This window comes from Salvelinus namaycush, chromosome 3 (assembly GCF_016432855.1).
Source record: "Salvelinus namaycush isolate Seneca chromosome 3, SaNama_1.0, whole genome shotgun sequence".
NCBI classification, from domain to species: domain Eukaryota; kingdom Metazoa; phylum Chordata; class Actinopteri; order Salmoniformes; family Salmonidae; genus Salvelinus; species Salvelinus namaycush.
In genome coordinates, this window is record NC_052309.1 from 76,566,401 (window position 1) to 76,586,313 (window position 19,913).

The 19,913-nt window shown below is 42.3% G+C and overlaps 1 pseudogene; it reads left to right on the plus strand.

Moving 5' to 3' along the window:
* The first annotated feature begins 5,237 nt into the window (after positions 1–5,237).
* Positions 5,238–19,913, plus strand: part of LOC120044619 — a 73,965-nt pseudogene continuing 59,289 nt past the window's right edge.

The following is a 19,913-nucleotide window of genomic DNA, read 5'->3' on the forward strand; positions in this document are numbered from 1 at the left end:
CAATTGCTCTAATCTGTGCAGAATCTCAACCGGCATTGATCACTTGCACCATGTACTTTTAATGTAATCTCAACTGCAATCCAGGGCCTGGTTTCCCGATAGCGATGGAATTTAGTCTTACGAGTGTTTAAACTATACATATTTCTTACAATGGCCGAAGATGTACACTGAACAAAAATATGGGGTTGAGGTCAGGGCTCTGTGCAGGCCAGTCAAGTTCTTCCACAACGATCTCGATAAACAATTTCTGTATGGACCACGCTTTGTGCACGTGGGCATTGTCATGCTGAAACAGGAAAGGGCCTTCCCTGAACTGTTGCCACAAAGTTGGAAGCACAGAATTGTCTAGAATGCCATTGTATCCTGTTGAGTTGAGATTTCCCTTCACTGGAACTAACGGGCCTAGCCCGAACCATTAACAGCCCCAGACCATTATTTATCCTCCACCAAACTTTACATTTGGCACTATGCATTGGGGCAGGTAGGGTTCCCAGATTTGTTCATCGGACTGCCAGATGGTGAAGCGTGATTCATCGCTCCAGAGTCCAATGGCAGTGAGCTTGGCTTTGCGCATGGTGATCTTAGGCTTGTGTGCGGCTGCTTGGTCATAGAAACCCATTTCATGAATCTCCTGACAGGTATTTTTCTTCCAAGCTGTCTGTCAGTTGAATTAGCTTCAGCCTGTCCCAGGGTGTTTATACCATATGCAAATGTCTGACTGCCACTTCTGTTGTCATTGCACCTAGAACATCATAGTTCCTTGTCACGCTCTGTTACTCTCAACTCTCCCACTGAGGAAATGTAATTGTCTGAGATATCAAGTCAGGGGGTGTAATTTGACTTTAAAAGTATAGAATCACCAGGAAATGGAAAAACCCTGAGGATTGCACTTGAGAACCAGAGAGATGATTTGTCGGCCCATTTCAGAAGTGGTTTTGTAATTTCAATCAATTGGTTTTAGTGTAGGTCACAAAGAAAGTTAAGTTGAATAGCTTTTGAGACAAGTGGAAATATGTAAGTGTTTGGAAAATTTATATTGATGATGTCTCATACTATACCAAACATTTATCTGAGAATTATTCACAGCGGAGGGGTGAAATGAATTACACTACAGTGAAACAACAAACCTTGTCAAAAAGACCCAGCCTTTCTCAATATAAAATTCTACTCCTAATAAGGCTGAGTCTGTTGAGGTTTGGTTCCCTCTTGTGTCACAGTGGTTAGTCACAGCTTTTGTTTCCCTATAGGAAGGGATGCCCTGCAGCTCTCCAATCTTGCTCCCCTCTTCTCCCAGGTGTCTGGCAGAAGAGCTGTGGGGGAAAATGCTGGACGGAGGCCAGATAATGTGTATCTAGGCCGCTCACCACTAAACTGTGCTTTATTCCATTCTGATCAGAGCTAGAAAGTCTCAGTGAAAGAGAGCTATTGATTTTTCATCTTTGTTAATGACAGTGAAACTAAGGAGTTTCATGATACATGATCGGGGACTGTGAAACAACACAAACATAGGGGTATCTTTTCTAGTTAACACAGTCACAGCTCAATATAAAGTAATCACTTTTAAGAGTTCTATTGCCCTCCCAGAGGGGTTTATCCTCTGTGAACTCGCATGAAAAGCAGACTGAGATAAAACTACAGAGTAGTGAGTGACAGCAGCAGATAGAACAAAGAGAGTTAGCTAGGGTTCTATTGTTTCTACTATATGGTTTGTGCTGAGCGCTGTGACTGAGCACACCAGGTCCTGAAGGTTGTGCAGTACTAACATATTATGCCTTAAAGCCCATGCGCACATGCACACGCAAACACACCACACACGCAAACACACCACACACACACACACACACACACACACACACACACACACTATCTTGTCCTGACATATCTTGCTACAAATGTCAGTCTGCTCTGCAATGAGTTTCCTTCCTGTCCAAACAAATAATGTGAAGGTCATCAAAAAGAAAGGAGGACCAAGGCACTGCTCATGTAATTAATTAAAATGCCTTTATTGTATGGCATGTTCAATGAAAACAAAGATGAAAAACTCTGACATGTTTTGGCTGCATGGCCTTTGTCAGGGAGTACAAAAATCTGATAATGCAATGTCCTCTTTTGAACAGCTTTTTCCAATAAACCCTGATTTGAAGAGGGAGTGGTTACAGAATTCATGGGACAACACCTAGTAAGCAATACCATACACATTAAAAAGTGAAGTACTGTAGATATGTTATCAACATGCAAATCACAGCTAGAAGCATCAGAACCTCTAGAAAAGTAGTTCTAACCTTGAATATGACTGGGCAAAGTGGTAAGAATAGGAGAGACATCTAATTTATAGTACACTAGATCACAGCAAACAGCAAACTAGATAGACCGCAGTCTAAACATAGCCGAGGGAAATAGAGCAATATGTCCACTAGATGACAGCAAAGGGACCTCCTACGACCCTAAGGAAAGGTGAGAAATCCATATCTTCATTTAAACCAGGGCACTTAATGGCCTGTAGTTGTAAATCCAAATACTTTCCCTTTGGTTTAGCTGTTTAAGACGGTCCCATTTTCGAATTGATGCCGGAACATGATCAATACCCGTAGCTGGTAGGGAGGCATGGTTGCCATGGTGTAAGGACTTGTAGTGCCTTGCCATGGGGTAGTCTTCACTGCCTACCCGTATGGTGCACTTGTGTTCCGCTAAGCGGTTTTGAAGGCGTCTCTTTGTCCATCCAATGTAGAACACCTTGTAATGAACATTAAAATCTGTAGATGACATGAGTAGTATTGCAGTTAATGAAATGCTTGACTTGATACTCCGTTTTAGAAGCTGTGTCAACAAAATACTTTTTCTGTGCAATATTTCTGCGATGGTTGCACTGGTTGCATTTAAAAGAGCTGCTGGGTTTGTGGTCTAGCCAAGTCTTTTGAGAGTCACCAGGAAGATATTCAGCTGTAGTCTTTTTCCTGATTCTGCGGACTCTTTGGAATTGGCCATATGGAATGTTCTCTTTTAGCCTTTTGGGGTGGTAGCTGTCTCCCCTCAGAATTGTATTCCCATCGGTAGACTTCCTTAAGATTGATGTGTGCAAACAACGTTTGTCATTTTTACTGATGTCAAGGTCGCGAAAATGAATGTTATCCTTCTGTCTACCTTAACCTACTATTGTGTACCTTAGCAGCTTCTGTCTACCAAAACCTACTATTGTGTACCTTAGCAGCTTCTGTCTACCAAAACCTACTATTGTGTACCTTAGCAGCTTCTGTCTATCAAAACCTACTATTGTGTACCGTAGCAGCTTCTGTCAATCAAAACCTACTATTGTGTACCTTAGCAGCTTCTGTCTATCAAAACCTACTATTGTGTACCTTAGCAGCTTCTGTCTACCAAAACCTAATATTGTGTACCTTAGCAGCTTCTGTCAATCAAAACCTACTATTGTGTACCTTAGCAGCTTCTGTCTACCAAAACCTAATATTGTGTACCTTAGCAGCTTCTGTCTACCAAAACCTACTATTGTGTACCTTAGCAGCTTCTGTCTACCAAAACCTTCTACAAAATAATGTGAAGGGTTGAACTTGTCATCTTAAATGAATGTGAGCTGACTGTCAATGCCTTTGAAGCCAGAGCTTGGGTATAATGCCATTCTCCACACCATGACCGTACCAGGCCTGCCAGAGAGCCCTGTCGTGTCAGTCTGATTCAAGGCTCATAGGGCTGCATGAAAATGGTTGCCATAGCAGCAGGGATGTAGATTGCTCTCTGTCATAGTAGGGATGGCCCTGGGTGACCTCAAGAATGGCTGCCTCCTCTCTGTCTTTCTGTCTCTTCTCTGTGATTTATTGCCTTAACCCAATGACAAACTCCTCTCTCTCTCCTCTCTGACCAGTCCTGCAGGAGCACAAGTGGTCAGGCTGGTCACAGACATGTTGATTTTCATGGGTGTCTGAATGAAATCTAGGGATTGTGACAATCGGTTTCATCTATCTCTCCTCCAGTTTTCAGGTCTCATATCATTAGTTATCGTATTTTATATAAAACATTTTCACTAGGTTACAAAAAGCCAGAGGGAGGATACAGGATACATTGTGGAAAGGTGAGATCGTTCAACTTTGTGAGTAACTTCTGCCCATAGTTACCTAGCTATATATTAGAATAGTAGAGTAGATTCTTAGCAATTGGATTCATAAAATGGGCCAAAGCAGGCTAGTCTAACAGGTGCAAACTCTTCACTGATGCAAACGCGTCAGGTCCAAGTCCTACCAGTCACACTGCAGCGGTTGATAAGAGACTTGGTTTGAGTGTCCTCACATTCAGACTATTGAGTGCTGCTGTTGATAAACTCAGCAAAAAAATAAATGTCCTCTCACTGTCAACTGCGTTTATTACAATGAAGATCTGTGAATTTATTTGAATTTTTACGAATTATCTTTGAAAGACAGGGTCCTGAAAAAGGGAGGTTTCTTTTTTTTTGCTGAGTTTATGTCTGCTCAGCTGCTGACGGCAAAGGGAACTGGCCATGGTGCTGAAAGTAAAAAAGTAGTCCACAGCGTCAACGGATGTGAAAAAAGCTGGTATGTAAGGTTAAAGTAAATTATACTATCCAAAGACTAAACATGTATTTTTTTTTAATAGCTTGTGTGCTTTTAAATGAAAACTGTAGGAACTAGGCTATCTATGATGTTTGCTTTCTATTCTAGAGACTAATTCACTGCTATTTTGATTTAGGCTTCTGTGCAGGGCTGACTGGGACATTTTTAGTCCTTTGTCATTTGTCCTGCAATACTGAAACTTTTGATTGTATGTATCACTCGTTAGATGGCGCTGCACTGAAAACAATTCTAGGCTACTTGCACAATCTGGAAATACACCGCCAGAAAGCGAATGGAGCCTAGCACACGTTGTGTGCTCACTGGTGAGCAATGGACTTTTACGCTCGATAACTCTGCAACCTTTTTCCCAACTTGAAACACATACACGTTTACCATGTTAACAAGGAGGAGTGAACAATATTACTTGTGTTTTTCCAACAGAACGGCTTGGACTCCGGAGTCAGGGTTAATTTACGGACTAATTTAAACTCAGCGGAAGCAAACTATTGTATGCAGCTGGGTAAGCGGAGTGTATTCCTGCCGAACTTTACTAAACCAAGCACGTGCAGAATTGGTTATCCGATTCCGAAGTCGATGTATCGATATTTTTAAAGCTCTATTCATTCATAATTACTATGTTTATGTTTGCGCTTAGGACACTTTGTGAAATATACACAATGTTGGGGGCTCTTTGCGTTTTCTCCTTCTCCGGAAAATGAGTGCTGTGAACACAGACTATTCAACTATGGTGAGAAGATGTCTTCTGACGTTCAAACCATTCAGGTAAGCATTTACATGTAGGCTACTGTTCTCGTGGTCTCGATGTACAGGCAGTGTTCTCTCTCTGTGTAGCCTAAGTCTCAAATTGAGTTGAAAAAAAATGAGTTAACCTTATGAAAATGGGAACGTCATGAGTAGACTACAACAAACTCACAGTGGTCAGGTTGCCTTGACAGGAGTACACACCTGTGATGTCATAGAGGTGTGAAAATGGATCTGTCATGTCAGAAACATGTTATGACAACCTCATAAAAGCAAGGAGTAGGCTAACGGCATAACGGATCAAGGTGCATTGCAGATAGTGCACAACAAGACTGAATATGAACTACATATTACTACAGTAGTTTGCATGTATTTCCCCCTGTACACAGAATGACATGCATGTACCTATACAGAAAGCCTATGCACTTGACACTTAAGTCAATATGGATCACTGCATTGTTTGAGCTCTTGGGCATACTCTGATCGCTATGGTAAACCTGAACTCTGCCAGCACTCTAAAAGCAGTTAGGCTTGTGCCTAGTGTCTACTGTGAATGAATTCATTGGTGTGTAGAATGTGTTCAGTGGCATGCAAACACACAAAGGAGCAGATCAGCAGCGTACAGTAGGTGATATCAACTAGTTATGTGTATTTCTGCTCACATTGGTTTTAGCTTTCATGAGCGCAATACTCAGCTCTTCACCATTAGCCCAAATATTGGACAGTGATGGAGTATGACATCGCTCTTAGGCAGTAAGAATATAATATTACCTCTGAATTAAATGAAGCTCTCTTTTAAAGAGTTACCCTTACAGCACAGGATCAAAAGAAAGAAAGCAATATCATAACCCGTGTTAAATGAGCAGCAAGTGATGTGAGCTGTGGTGTGTAATATGTAAATCTAGCTCTCCATCCAGCAGCTTTCCTCTGGAGGAATGGACAGGAAGGGTTTCAAATATTTCAACATTTGCATGAGCATTTCTCAGTGGATCACTTTTCTCACGCAAGGATGTCATCTACAGTTTGAAAGGCATCTGTTATGAGCATTCATTTCCACCCACCATTCTGAACATTTGAAAATGTCTACAGTGATTGTGGTTGCAGTCACAAATATACAACTGTAATCCTTAATGTTATAATTTTTCAGTTGACTTTTCATGCATTGTGTAGTACACAAGACCCATGTACCATATGTAATATGCCATTTACCTTTGTCCACAACCAGATCCCCAGCATTGCCGTAGGTAGATTAGTTAAGAATGATGATTGATAATTCATCCATCTCTAGTCTTGACAATTGGATTCTCTGCACTCTGTTAAATGGCAAGAAATGCAGTGATAGGATTAAAACACTAAGTGAAACCTAAGTGGACTCGAAAAAATAAAGTTAAAGCATTTGTTTTCATGATGCTGTCAGCTCCCGTTTGCCGAGCTATGTGAGGTGCACCTGACTACCCCCATGAAAATAATTGCAATGCGTTAGACCAATGGCCATTGAATTCAAACTTGTCATCTTTAAGTTTCTTTGTTATTTTGCATCATCTTCTTGTGCCCCATTCCTTTTGTACTGTACAGCTCTTTTGCTTTCATTCTGACAGTTGACTCCCCCCTCTTCTCTTCTCCCCTGCCTTAACTCCCTAATTTTTCTCTTATTGTTCCCCCTGAGTTGTAACCCTGAGTCTTGCTCTCTGTCTCCTGGCTGCCCTGGTCCCTGTCCCTGCAGGATCTTTGTGGCGGGGATCGGCTTCTTCAGCCTGTGCTTCCTAATGACCTCCCTGGGGGGGCAGTTCTCGGCCAAGCGACCCGGAGACACTCCCTTCACCATGCGGGCCGAAGGTAAGCTCCAGAATACAGACATTACAGCGTCTCTCTCTCGGTAAAGCCTGGCAGCCTCTGACTACATACGTTCTCTGCACACAATAAACACGGAAGAACACGCTCAGTGCAGCAGAAGCCCTTGATTGCAGGCAGCCGGCTGACAGACCTCATCAGTCTGCTGCTCACCAGGTGGGGGTTAGGGGGCCTGGGGAGATGGTGATGTGGGTCTTGTTACCCTCCCCTCACCTCCCTGTAGTCTTGCTAAGATGTCACCCCCTCCAAGTCTTTAGTATTCACCCTGGTCAGTGTTCCGTGCTCTGGGAAAGCAGGCTCTTAAATTTCGGAGCACGTTATCTGTGTTTGTGCTATGTGCCCCTGCATTTATATCACAGTGCACAGATCATTTAGAAGTGTCAATGTTAGCTTGGGCGCTGTTGCCTCTCAGCTTTATTACAGCCTGGCACTCTGACACTGTCTCATCCTCATAGGGCAATGTGGGCATTATCAGGTAACATAACCACCCAACAGAACAATAGAAAGTCAAGAGAACTCAGAATTATTCCTGTTGTTTTACAGATTATTTGCTTTATGGTTTGTTCAGCAGTGATGCATGCTTGTAGACTAAAATGCTGCTGCAGTGCAGTGATAATACAGTACAGTAGGAATCTCTAGTGACAGTTTGTTTGTCTGTGTGAAAGACTGATCTAAAGCAGAATCCCTCTCTGTCCTCCAAACTGTGGATAAAATCCATAAGTGATGGATAATCTTCATACAATGTAATCCGCCGTGCTGCACGCCAACCCCAGCAGAGATAGGGAGAGGGACGTGGGCAGGCAGGCAGAGGAAGGCTGGAACGCTGCCTGATAAATTAACCACTCACAGGCTGCAGTCTAGGGAAGGCATTTGGCCCTCAGCTCATTAAACACTGCCTGTTACCCAACCAGGGAAAGCCTTGCTAAGTAAACTCTGAGCCTGTGTGTGTGTAATGAATGGGCAGGATACAGGTCAGTGTTCATTGGAGCAGCACCAGGATAGTAGACACCAAGTCAGCTACTTCTGGCCCCAGGTGTGACACAGAGAGCCTGTTGACTGTTAATCTGCTTTAGTGATGAGGATCTTTAAGTGCACCCGCACACACACACAATTTGTGTTTTGCAAGAGGGAGGAAAAAGGCTAGGGGCCAAGTAAATGGGGGATATTTTTACGTATTAGACCAACTGAGCATAGAAATATATCCCAGATTGACTGTGATGGTAATAAGCCTTTTAGTAGAGCTCATGAACGGACCCGTAGTTGATAGAGGAGGAGTTTAGATGTGCAGTCGTGGCCAAAAGTTTTGAGAATGACACAAATATTAATTTCCACAAAGTTTGCTGCTTCAGTGTCTTTAGATATTTTTGTCAGATGTTACTATGGAATACTGAAGTATAATTACAAGCATTTCATAAGTGTCAAAGGCTTTTCTTGACAATTACATGAAGTTGATGCAAAGAGTCAATATTTGCAGTGTTGACCCTTCTTTTTCAAGACCTCTGCAATCCGTCCTGGCATGCTGTCAATTAACTTCTGGGCCACATCCTGACTGATGGCAGCCCATTCTTGCATAATCAATGCTTGGAGTTTGTCAGAATTTGTGGTTTTTTTTGTTTGTCCACCCGCCTCTTGAGGATTGACCACAAGTTCTCAATGGGATTACGGTCTGGGGAGTTTTCTGGCCATGGACCCAAAATATTGATGTTTTGTTCCCCGAGCCACTTAGGTATCACTTTTGCCTTATGGCAAGGTGCTCCATCATGCTGGAAAAGGCATTGTTCGTCACCAAACTGTTCTTGGATGGTTGGGAGAAGTTGCTCTCGGAGGATGTTTTGGTACCATTCTTTATTCATGGCTGTGTTCTTAGGCAAAATTGTGAGTGAGCCCACTCCCTTGGCTGAAAAGTAACCCCACACATGAATGGTCTCAGGATGCTTTACTGTTGACATGACACAGGACTGATGGTAGTGCTCACATTGTTTTCTCCAGGCAAGCTTTTTTCTGGATGCCTCAAACAATCGGAAAGGGGATTCCTCAGAGAAAATGACTTTACCCCAGTCCTCAGCAGTCCAATCCCTGTACCTTTTTGCAGAATATCAGTCTGTCCCTAATGTTTTTTCTGGAGAGAAGTGGCTTCTTTGCTGCCCTTCTTGACACCAGGTCATCCTCCAAAAGTCTTTGCCTCACTGTGCGTGCAGATGCACTCACACCTGCCTCCTGCCATTCCTGAGCAAGCTCTGTACTGGTGGTGCCCTGCTCCCGCAGCTGAATCAACTTTAGTAGACGGTCCTGGCACTTGCTGGACTTTCTTGTGCGCCCTGAAGCCTTCTTCACAACAATTGAACAGCTCTCCTTGATGTTCTTGATGATCCTATAAATGGTTGATTTAGGTGCAATCTTACTGGCAGCAATATCCTTGCCTGTGAGGCCCTTTTTGTGCAAAGCCATGATGACGGCACGTGTTTCCTTGCAGGTAACCATGATTGACAGAGGAAGAACAATGATTCCAAGCACCACCCTCCTTTTGAAGCTTCCAGTCTGTTATTCGAACTCAATCAGCATGACAGAGTGATCTCCAGCCTTGTCCTTGTCAACACTCACACCTGGGTTAACGAGAGAATCACTGACATGATGTCAGATGGTCCTTTTGTGGCAGGGCTGAAATGCAGTGGAAATGTTTTTTGGGGGGGATTCAGTTCATTTGCATGGCAAAGAGGGACTTTGCAATTAATATACAAATTGCCATCCTACAAACTGAGGCAGCAGACTTTGTGAAAATTAATATTTGTGTCATTCTCAAAACTTTTGGCCACGACTGTAGATGGAAGGGAGAGGAAGTATAAAAATGAGGAAAACCAACAGACTGGTTTCTAACGTAGGGAAGAGAAGGTTGCTTGATGAAAGGCGTTCCCCAGTGAACAGTTCACTCTCCCTCAGCAGTTTGTTTTTATAATGGAACTCACTTACAATGCAACCACAAGATAAAGCCTCAACAAAACTGTGTTAGGACAGTCTACTGTTTTCTGTTCATTATAGACAATACAGTCATTAGAGGCAGCCTGAGCCTATCATAACATGTTGTCCATAATGTTCTTTCAGAGAAGTCTAAATTACATTTGAGTAGATACGGTATACTACTATACAATAAATGATGCTGCTGTAGGCTAGTGGGAGGACTACAAATCAATGAATCGTTTGTAGATTCTGCCCAGATCCTGTCTGTATAGTATCCAGCTTTGCAAGCTTTGATGCTATTTACATTGGATGATCTGTTTGTCTAGGCCTTTATTGGCTTGTTGTGTGGACAGGGAGAGAATTAGCAGGCATACAGGCTCTGTTGTAGGATTCTCCCTGGTCGGATTAGTGACCACACTGGGGATATACACAATGTTATACAGAATTGATAGCCAACAATGAAATAGAATAGATTCCTAAGGTTTCATACAGACCGTGTTTGAATCTTGCATTTCAGTTACCTCCACTTATTGATATGTATCAATTCAGACCTGTCTGAGTCAACATCAATACTAAATCAATATATTGTAGCCTATTCTCAGTGACTGCTGTTGCTCAATTCTTATTGATAGTACGATATTGTACTATTTGCTTTTTCTGTCCCGTTGCTTTACCTGGCTACACCCAGTAGGCCACTGAAATAATGTGTCTGTACAAACGTTTACCCCATTATTGGTGCAGGTTAACATTTTTGGGGGTGAGTCTTGTCCGTGACGCAGAACTGAGTGACATCCACTAGATGTGCCAGCTGCAAAGTCAAAATGAGTTATATTGTAAAAATAAATGATTTTTTTTTTAGGTTAGTGTTAGGCATTAGGTTTAGCAGTGTGGTTGGGGTTGTATGACTTTGTGGCTGGGCCAGCTAGTGACCACTGAGCAGAGCTGCCTCCAGCACATGAGTCATCCCAATAAATGTTAACCTGCATTATGCAGGTGGTCTTTCATGGAACGTGAAACTAATGATGTGGTGGTGGACTATTTCCTGGAAAGGACGAAGGCGTGAAAGAGGGAAATGTTAGAGAGGATCAATCTTAAAGGCTGCAGAGGTGTTCCAGGGGCTTCTAATAATGTCTTTGAAGCCCTCCCTCACGGAGACCCCTTTTTCCATAGGGCTATTAACGTGGCTCTGCCTGGCTGTTGGGTAGATGAAGAAAGGGTAAAGTTCATGAGCTCCAAGATTTTCCCTTGGCAGGCTGATGCTGTTTAAATGGTTGATATACAGTAGTTTGGATGTAAACATATTTTGTCTATCCCCCTGTACTGCTGAGAGATGAGAGGCAGAAGTTCCATTGTGCTGTTCTACAGACTCAATCTGAGTAGCTATTCTATCAGACTAGCTATACACACTCAAACAGAGCTAGGTACAGTACTGTAGCATCCTTTAAGGAACCACCCATTATGAAGCTTCTGTGTGTCTATTCACTCAGCCACTCAGTTAATCCACTGTAACAGTGCACACAGTGTGTTTGTGTACTAGGCCTAAGGTGCTCTCTCAGCAAAATGCCACTGATGGATGTTGGTACACATCTAATTAACAGGAGGAGTCTGGCGCTAATATGGGGCCAGGGAAGTAGACTGGCTCACACACGTATTAGGCCCGGAGGCCAAGTGAGGGGTAATAACTCATGAACTCTCACCGCATATGTTGTTTTCCCCTACATCTTGTAACACATAGTAGGTCACGTATTGCGTCAGAAAACATAGTGGTTGGGCAGGAGCCACTAAGGTGAGGATGAAACAGAGAGAGCTGATTAACTATTTTGCAAGATGTACACAAGAGTGAAATGACATCTAATTTGACCTCTATTCAATGTCATGGCTATCTTGTCACAATGTGTTCACATGTTCATTGAAATGTTAATAATGCAGTTAAATCCAAAGATTTAATCCAAAAATGCAAAGACTTCCACTGCAGCTATGTTCAGTGACGCGTTCATGACAACGATAGACCATGTATTGTGTAGCTCAGCAGTCATCACTACCTAAAGTAGAGCAATTAATTGAATTCTCAAAGTGAAGACATGGCTTTTTACTGTACAGGTCTCTAAAAAAAACAAATTGCCTCAGTGAAAGACAAATGGCACGCTTGAAACAGAGGGTGGTCTTCTCAGAAGTGGTTTTGAAAAAAAGGGAAGAATTGGCCTTTGTTGCAGCATGCATGTATAGTCCCCACGGACAGAGAGACACTGCAGGAGGTCCAGCATGCTGTACTGAGGTGAGCTGCTGTGACTAAAGAAGACATGAGCTTCCATCAGGGTGGCCAGACAAAGAGACAGATGCTTTTCTGTTGGATTTTGAAAAGCTCACGACAGCCATGTTGTACAGATCTTTCTCACTCTATTTTCCATGATAGGCAGTGACATTTTGCTGAAGAAAAATACCATGGTTCGACGGGTAGGGCGGCTGCACAAATGTTTTGGATTCTTAGCAGATCTGATGGCATCCACCAGGGTAAGAAGGCATGGGGTTCTGCAGAGAAGAGAGGAGAGGGGAGAAACCTCAAAGATTCCTCATCTTGAGCAGCTGAAAAGATTTACAGTCATCTTGATTCTGTGTTGATTGATAAAACCTTCATCCAGTGAAAACACTGTCACAGTCATGAAGGGATTTTCCTTGCGTTCTCACAAACATTATTTCTAGAAGCGAAACTAATATGTAAAATTACAGTGCAAACCTTTTTAGAGTTGTATAACTAACTGGAAGTCAATCTGGATAAGAGCGCCTGCTAAATGACTAAAATGTCAAATTTAAATGTTATGAATTAGTTCTCTGGAGTGTTCAAGTATACAAAGAACACCTTCCTAATATTGAGTTGCATCCCTTTTGCCCTCTGAACAGCCTCAATTTGTCAGGGCATGGACTCTACAAGGTGTTGAAATCATTCCACAGGGATGCTGGCCAATGTTGACTCCAATGCTTCCCACGGTTGTGTCAAGTTGGCTGGATGTCCTTTGGGTGGTGGACCATTCTTGGTACACACAGGGGAAACTGTTAAGCGTGTGAACCCAGCAGCGTTGCAGTTCTTGACACACTCAAACCAGTGCGCCTGGCACCTACTACCATACCCCGTTCAAAGGCACTTAAATCTTTTGTTTTGCCCATTCACCCTCTGAATGGCAACATGAATGCCTAATGCTGAACACAGTAGTCAGTATGTATTGTTTGAAGGAGTGTGTGTGTGTGTGAGAACTGGATGTGTGTGTACATTAAATTGAATCAGAAGCCTATCAGCGGTCTTTGTGCAGAGTCCCTGACTCAGCGGTTCCCCTCTTTGTGTTGTTGGTGGGGTCCGATTTCTTATTTACCCTGAAAATACAGAGCCACACGTTCTATCAGAACATAAGAATGGTGGTTGTGGGAGGTCAAATGTGAACTGAATGCTGAATGTAAACATTGTTAGTATCTACATAAAAGCTCCCCATCTAGTTCCACCTTATGTCTGCCATTCATACCAATGAAGAAGACTGGCCTTCAACTTGCTTGTGGTTCTCCTAAAATGTGTTTTGGGTTTGTTTGTGTCTGTGTATATTGTCTGTAGGGTTAATAGGAGGAAGAGGCAGGTTTTTAATTGAAGCCGTGGAGAAGCATAGACAGATATATTAGTGCAGATAGTTTCCTCTTTCTGGGCTGTCAGGTGAAATGAGGAGAGAGAGGATAAGTGACAGAGGTTGTCGGCTCTAATAGGTTCTGGTTCTGTCAGCTCCCCCATGGCTGCCGGGTACACTAGAGCAACTCAATCTCAATCAGTCTTCCTGTTAATGAATATTCGTATGAGAGGTGAGAGCAGCAGGGCTAGGGGGAGTGTGAATCTACCAATCTAGCAGGTGAGAGGGGAGAGGGGGGAGGGACTGACACCCCAAGGGTCCTCAACCAGGAAAACTACACACACACACACACACACACACACACACACACACACACACACACACACACACAGTACTCTCGAGTTATATGTACCAACATTTCTCAGTTGTACACAATCTTGTACAAAACCCTATGAAAAACTGAAGGCTAATTGTCAATAGGGATATGCATAAATGTAATGTTTTATGTGGAAACCACCAACAATTCAATACAGTATGGTATGTGCAGGGTCAGGTATGTGTGTCTGTCTGTGCATGTTATAGCCAAGACATTGAATAGATTTTATCAATATTTGTCTCTTTTTTGCTACTGTAGGTAGCATTAGTTGGCTGTACCTGTGCTAAAACCTATATTTTTCATCTTATAGCTTGTTCTCCATCTTCTTTTTAAATAGTGAGCCAACTTGCCTTCAGCACTTTTTATTTCCCTGACTGATCAAAACTCATTTTCTCATGCTTTCTTTTGTCTCTCTGCAGCAGACCAGAGGAGGCTGGTGGGAGGAGCTATAGGAGGACAGGCTCATTTTAAAGACTAGGATGTAATTATTGGAATGGTATCAAGCACATAAAACATATGGAAACCACATGTTGGACCCTGTTCCCTTTGTTCCATCCCAGCCATTACAATGAGCCCGCCCTCCTGAAGCTACTCCCACCAGCCTCCTCTGCAGCAGACATATAATGGGCATTATGTTTGGAACATCAAATCGCAATAAAATCGCAAGTATCAAATCACAATTGTGGTGGTTATTTCTTTATTATCAAATGAGGAGTGACAAACTTATCACACAAGTCAGAGTTATACTTAGTCTTTATTCACTTATTAATAAGGAGAGCAAGTCACACACACACAAGTGAATGATGTGAGTGTTCTGCAATAACGATGGCTGGTCGACGAACCACCCCTAGATGATTTGTTGAGAGCCCCGACACAAAGGATACAACTATCTTCTATAGTAAAGATACTCCCCCTTAGTCTACATGACAAAATATGTGTGGAATGGGTCACAAGGTTAGGATTCGTATGAAATAAATTAATAATTCACAGCAGACAGGATCTGCTGTAAAGACTGTTCTCATTGTGTGGAAACCAGGGTCTTGCCCCCAAAACAAGGTTCCCCTCATCATTATCCATACCAGAGCCATCTCTCCCTGGTACCTTCCAGTCAGACCAGAGCAATCTCCCTCACATGAGTGGAATGTGGCTTGTTAGGTTTATCACCTAAGGCATCGTAAATCAACTGTCAGCACTAAGCCCCAGAGGCCCACTCTCAGTTCACAGACACAGTAGAGTTCTAAGAACTCTATAAAACTGCATAAAACAACCATTTGATGCAATAACAGTGTTATAACATAATCTTGTAATTTTGCTCTCACACAGTACATATACTGTAGAATCGTAAGAATTGCAATATATCGTATCGGCACATAAGTATGGTGATAATATCATACCATGAAGTCCCTGGCAATTCCCAACCCTAAACTATAGCACTTTCTTTATCTCATCCTACTCTCTCTCTCCTCAGCAGCAGTCCTTTTTCCTCTACTCCCCCCTCACCTGGCATCTCATCACACACACACACACCAGACACACACACACACTTAGCCATCTAGTACACATACTTGGCAGGTATTGATTTCCTCTCACGATTTAGTCATGAATTTACTTAATCAGTCCAAACATATACCCGCTGTTTAAATAACAAATGAGGTATTTTCACAAGGCTAATAAAAACATCATCGGGATGTTGGAGTGAGTGTGTCTGCAGGATTAGCGCAGTGTGATGAGACACAATACAGAGCCATCCCTCTGTGATGCTGCTGGAGTGTCAGCCCAAATCCACACCCACCACAGGAGGCTGAGGAAAGGATGCCCACAGACAGCCACAGTAGCAAAGGCAACACAGAGTTTGACATTAGGCAAGCATGGCTTGGCAAACACAAGCATTAAACTGTATCATGTTTGTGTGTCTGAAGCCTTACTGGATTACAGCGTACTGTATGCACACACAGGGTATGGATGATGCTTTGCTGTTGTCTACTCCACAATGGTGGCCATGTTTTTCTATCTTTTGCCAATTTTCCATTGATTTGTTTAAATTGACTAGATTTCATGATCCATGCCACAAACATTTTGATGAGCATTACTGCCCAAAAACTAGGAGGATGACTGCTCATGATTGTTATGTTAGCTCGCAATGACGCATAGCATGTCTCATGCTATTGTAGTTTCCTGCAGTCAAATGACCAAATCGCCCTCTAGTGGCTTCATAAGTGGAATGTTATTAATATTTGTCATAATTCCATAATTAATCAACATTATAAACAATTATTTTGTTGTTGCTATATTTCAGTCTTCTGTGATGTATATAAAGTGTAATATTGGGATGCAAACTCAAAATGGAATACATCTCAACTCTACATCTGACATGGTACATGCAGGTGTCTTCTTTTTTTAAGCCCATAACCATGTGTGTGAGGTGTATACTTTTGTTTCAAAGTAGATTTGTTTAAGACTACCAAGAAACACTCTGCGTGACCCTGATTTAGCCCACTACAGTAAAAGGTTAATATTATTTTCAGAAAGAAGAAGTACATAGGCTCTTACAGTGCTTCGCAGAGAGGGACATGTTCTTTTCTGAAAAGGTCTGGATGAAACACAAAATAATAACTTATGTGGGAGTGCCCTTTGGCAAGGCTTTCATCTATCTGAACACTTGTATTTCAATCTAAATTACATGCGGCTCAGATTCAGAACTAACAGTCTCCAGGCAGTAAGCGCTCTCAGCTAAATTAATCTTAGCTGGAGTGATCAATAAACCAAGTTGGAATTTGATTAGTACTATGACATTATATTGCCAACCAGGACAATATTCACTTCACACCATTGAGTCATACATGCCTTATTAACCCTCTAGGAGCCCCTCTGGTTCCTGAACGTATTATCTGTCCTCACCTCAGAGGCTCTGATGACGGGCTGCAGGAAACCGTTGTAGTTCAGACGCCAGACTCTCAGGACCTATAACGTTAATATGTGTCCCTACTAAAAGTCAATGAGAGAGCAGACAATTAGTAACTGTTCATGCAAAGCTGCTCGGAAAAGTACTACACTGATCTAATTAATTCTTCCTATGAACAGATGTTTTTCATCCTAGCTGGCAAGAAACATTACACAGTGTTGTGAGAAAAAGTGGTGAATGTAAGCTAATTCTTTTTTCTGTTTCTAACAACCCGTAGTACAGCGAGCCATAAAAAAAATTAAATAAAGTGAAAGCCCGTTTGCTGTCCATCTATGTGACCAGTCCCATTTGGGGCGAGCTAGTTCAAAACGGGGGTGGAGGCACAGTGACTGTGAAATGAGACTAGCCGACCAGTGCTCCGCTCTCAGCTTGCTACGGTATGGCTATCTAATTAGAATTTGTTCATAAAATCGATTGTGTTGTGGCACTTATGAAATGGAGTCGTTAAAGGAGATTAGTTCTTGTTAAATGGGCCCTTTATTAACCAGTAGATGAGGAATGACATGGCAACGGCCCACATTAGCACACAGATACTATCAGCAAACTGGCTGCTGAAACCACTAACAGCGCAGGACTTGGTGAAAACACATTAGCCTGTTCACCTCCAGGGGATAGGCTAGTCGCTGGAGCAATAAATAGAGGTAGTTGATGAACAATAGATTGCGAACATATATAAAATCATTCAAAAATGTACTGTGTGGGAGGGGTGTTTGTTTCCATAATGATGATTTATGGGCGAAACGTGTGAGAAATGTCGTTATTGTGAAGCTACGTTCCACCTAGACTCAAAGCCCAGCGGCAGTGTTTAGACTCAATGCAGCAGGGAGAGCCTCCCTGGAACTTGGCACCTGCTTTATAGCCTCTACTCTGATTGAGAGACCGTCTCTGTAAGCCTCATGCTGCCCTGTTGAATAAATGCATCAATAGAATTACTCTTGATATTGAAAACTATGAATGACTTCTATATAGATAATTTTTTGCTATTGTTGAATTATTTCAATCCCTAGCATTACTGTAGGGCGAGAATATGCTGTCTTTCAGCATTCTATAACAGTTATTACCAGGAAATTAAAGGAGATGTTCTTTGAAGTGTTTCTGTACATTACAGATCTCCCTCCCTCTCCTTTGAGTCCTGTTGTTGCCAAACTGGTCCAGTCTGGGGATTTCATTTAAATGGATGTGCATTCTATGTATGTGCAGTTGAAGTCGGAAGTTTACATACACTTAGGCTGGAGTCATAAATACTAGTTTTTCAACCACTCCACACATTTCTTGTTAACAAACTATAGTTTTGGCAAGTCGTTTAGGACATCTACTTTGTGCATGACAAGTAATTTTTTCAACAATTGTTTACAGACAGATTATTTCACTAATAATTCACTGTATCACAATTCCAGTGGGTCAGACGTTTTTCATACACTAAGTTGACTGTTCCTTGAAACAGCTTGGAAAATTCCAGAAAATGATGTCATGGCTTTAGAAGCTTCTGATAGGTTAATTGATATCATTTGAGTCAATTGGAGGTGTAGCTGTGGATGTATTTCAAGGCCTACCTTCAAACTCAGTGCCTCTTTGCTTGACATCATGGGAAAATCAAAAGAACTCAGACAAAATTGTAGACCTCCACTAGTCTGGTTCATCCTTGGGAGCAATTTCCAAACGCCTGAAGGTACCACGTTCATCTGTACAAACAATAGTATGCAATTATAACACCATGGGACCACGCAGCCGTCATACCGCTCAGGAAGGAGACGCGTTCTGTCTCCTAGAGATGAACATATTTTGGTGCGAAAAGTGCAAATCAATCCCAGAACAACAGCAAAGGACCTTGTGAAGATGCTGGAGGAAACAGGTACAAAAGTATCTATATCCACAGTAAAACGAGTCCTATATCGACATAATCTGAAAGGCCACTCAGCAAGGAAGAAGACACTGCTCCAAAACCGCCATTAAAAGCCAGACCACGGTTTGCAACTGCACATGGGGACAAAGATCGTACTTTTTGGAAAAATGTCCTCTGGTCTGATGAAACAAAAATAGAACTGTTTGGCCATAATGACCATCGTTATGTTTGGAGGAAAAAGTGGGAGGCTTGCAAGCCAAAGAACACCATCCCAGCCGTGAAGCACGGGGGTGGCAGCATCATGTTGTGGGGGTGCTTTGCTGCAGGAGGGACTGGTGTACTTCACAAAATAGATGGCATCATGAGGCAGGAAAATTATGTGGATATATTGAAGCAACATCTCAAGACATCAGTCAGGAAGTTAAAGCTTGGTTGCAAATGGGTCTTCCAAATGGGCAATGACCCCAAGCATACTTCCAAAGTTGTGGCAAAATGGCTTAAGGACAACAAAGTCAAGGTATTTGAGTGGCCATCACATGAGGCCTGACCTCAATCCTATATAAAATGTGTGGGCAGAACTGAAAAAGCGTGTGCGAGCAAGGAGGCCTACAAACCTGACTCAGTTACACCAGCTCTGTCAGGAGGAATGGGCCAAAATTCACCCAACTTATTGTGGGAAGCTTGTGGAAGGCTACCCGAAATGTTTGACCCAAGTTAAACAATTTTAAAGCAATGCTACCAAATACTAATTGAGTGTATGTAAACTTCTGACCCACTGGGAATGTGATGAAAGAAATGAAAGCTGAAAAAAATCATTCTCTCTATTATTCTGAAATGTCACATTCTTAAAATAAAGTGGTGATCCTAACTGACCTAAGACAGGGAATTTTTACTAGGATTAAATGTCAGGAATTGTGAAAAACTGAGTTTAAATGTATTTGGCTAAGGTGTATGTAAACCTCCGACTTCAACTGTATAA